The sequence below is a fragment of the Macrobrachium nipponense genome, chromosome 26 (assembly GCF_015104395.2).
Source record: "Macrobrachium nipponense isolate FS-2020 chromosome 26, ASM1510439v2, whole genome shotgun sequence".
Taxonomy (NCBI): Eukaryota; Metazoa; Arthropoda; class Malacostraca; order Decapoda; family Palaemonidae; genus Macrobrachium; species Macrobrachium nipponense.
The window spans coordinates 55625133-55627632 of NC_087215.1; the positions used below are offsets into that span (position 1 = coordinate 55625133).

Here is a 2500-nt window from a genome sequence, read left to right on the forward strand (position 1 = left end):
GTGTGGTCAAAAACGGTTCCTTAACTAGATCGTTCGCTCCTGCTCGTCGTTGTTGGAGTCTCTTTTATCGTGATTTTGTGTCGTTTCTCTGGTTGGTTGAAGAAGATTATCGTTCCTTCGTGAGGTGGTTTAGTTTGTGATTCAGAACGCACGGTATCCAGTGAGGAATATTCTTAAATTACTAAAGCATAATGTATCTGTATATTTATGTCTAAGTTGCTATGCATTCTGTTAACATTCTTCCATCTTCGCTTGGTCATCCATTAGTCTGTCTACTATCGTTCTTTTCACAATACTTAGCTTATCTATTAATCTGCCTTGTACCATGATCATTTGCCTATACTTCTTCCTTCGCTGTTTAATCTATCAATTATTACTCGTCTTTTTTTTTTTCCTTTTTATTTGCCAAATCATGTCACTGTCCTACTTTCTCTGCTTAGTCCGTCTATCAATGTGGCTGCATACTTTAACATCCACAAACAAATCAGTGACGACCCTAACGTCCTCCTAAGCAGTGAAATCACTCATTCCTAAAAGGGCATTCATAACCATTCCAGGAACGAACGTGGTCGTCCGCAGGGGGTGCTCGGATTACCTTCCAGAACCCCTGATTTGCTCCAGCGCCAACTTCGGCCAGAACAGCCGAGTGATGAGCTGTTATTGCGATTCTGATTACTGCAACGGCGCTGCAGCAAGCAGGGCAATTGCTGTGCTTCCTGTGGCAATACTTGCGATCCTTTTCTTCGTACATTAGAACCACACTTTCGTCGAGAGGCAGAGCTGGTTTGCTGAACTGCTCTGCTTCGAGCATTGTTGTTCAAGCACCGAAAAGCCACATTAACTTGTTACATTTGCAACATTATTGATAGTGCACAGAGGGTACACTTATTTGATATTGTAATAACTGATTGTGTAGAAAAAAAAGGAATTAGCTTGCGTTGTTTACAGATTCTAAAGTCTTAAAACGAAATCATTGTAAATGACCAGTTGTATGAATATATTAAGGCCATGATGGCCCTAAAATATCTTTGTAATCTATCACCTACCGAGATATTTTATTATAGTTCAATTTTAGGTCATAAGGATGATTTGCATAATTGTACTTGCTGTTTCTAATGACATCAAGAAAGTTAATTAAAAAAATATAAAAATACTGACCGACCACAATAACAATTCAGATTAATAATCTTGTTCGCAGCCTGATATGAGTGATACCCGATACAAAATTATTTGTAAATTTTCTCTTGAAATTATACATTTCGTTGCGTAACAAAACGTACTAGTTTTACCAACCCGAGCTAAAATAAATTTGTTCTAACGTAACGTTATCTAAGCGTCCTCCTCCCTGCAGACCAACACCCCCCCTCCTCCCCCACATTCCCCTTCTCCAAAGATGGATACTCCCCCGACTGAATACAGTACAGTCACTAACCAACAAATTTTTTCTCCTCCTTTTGAAAACACTGAATGATTCATCCCTTTTACTAACTTTAAACATTTCCTACCCTGCGTGATTTCCCTTTTTTAAAATTAAATCTGTCTATAACTGCCAGCATTGTTTTTTATCATTTTACTATATGAAAAGACAAATACAACGCAAATCACACAAATGGCCTCTTTACTTTAAATTCTACTTCAGACCAGGCCAGAATATTTTTAATATCTTCTCATCAGGAACAACACTAAATCTACGACACTGGAAGAAAAAGCACACTTTGAAATGAAAATTCAACCTTAAAAAAAAAAAAAAAAAAAAAAAAAAAAAAAAAAAAAAAACAAAAAAAAAAAAAAAAAAAAAAAAAAAAAAAAAAAAAACAGCATATCAAACCTAATTATATTATATTACATTTAACCATGGGATACTACAGAGTGATTTTTTATCAAAATACAGCTTGTGCATTCGTATGTTGGAATGAATTAAATGGTATAAGTCATCATAATGTTGAAACTATTATAAAATAATGTAGGCATATCTGCACTACCTATTATTTCTGCATTTCTATGTAGACGTAAATAATTTTTCCTATGAATACCTTCGTATTAAAACAACACCATCACTAACCTATAAATGCTTGTTTATTTTCAAAATATAACATCAAAGTGCTGACAAGGTGGGTTACTCTCCTTGATATAAGATACTCTTGATGTAAGATGTGGCTTTTAGTCACCTAAACCCTCGTATGTAGTCAAATTTTTTTCTTCTCGAACAAATAAAGGTGGCCCTCCATAAGAAAAAAAATTTATATATACATACACATACATACATACATAGATATATACGTATATATACACGTACATAATATATACAGTAATTTATATATATACTTACATATATATATATCATATATATATATATATATATACTATATATATTATATATATATAGTATATATATATATATATATATATATAGATATATATATATATAGTATATATATATATATTATATTATATATATATATATAGTATGTATGTATGTAGTTTATATATATATATATAT

At 32.6% G+C, this 2500-nt stretch overlaps 1 protein-coding gene and 1 long non-coding RNA gene across 2 annotated transcripts in view; one reads left to right on the forward strand and one right to left on the reverse strand.

Moving 5' to 3' along the window:
• The window catches only part of LOC135200282 (antifreeze protein Maxi-like), a 300869-nt gene that overhangs the window by 246096 nt on the left and 52273 nt on the right, over window positions 1-2500 (reverse strand). The window lies entirely within an intron of this gene.
• The window catches only part of LOC135200280 (uncharacterized), an 11628-nt gene that overhangs the window by 260 nt on the left and 8868 nt on the right, over window positions 1-2500 (forward strand). The window lies entirely within an intron of this gene.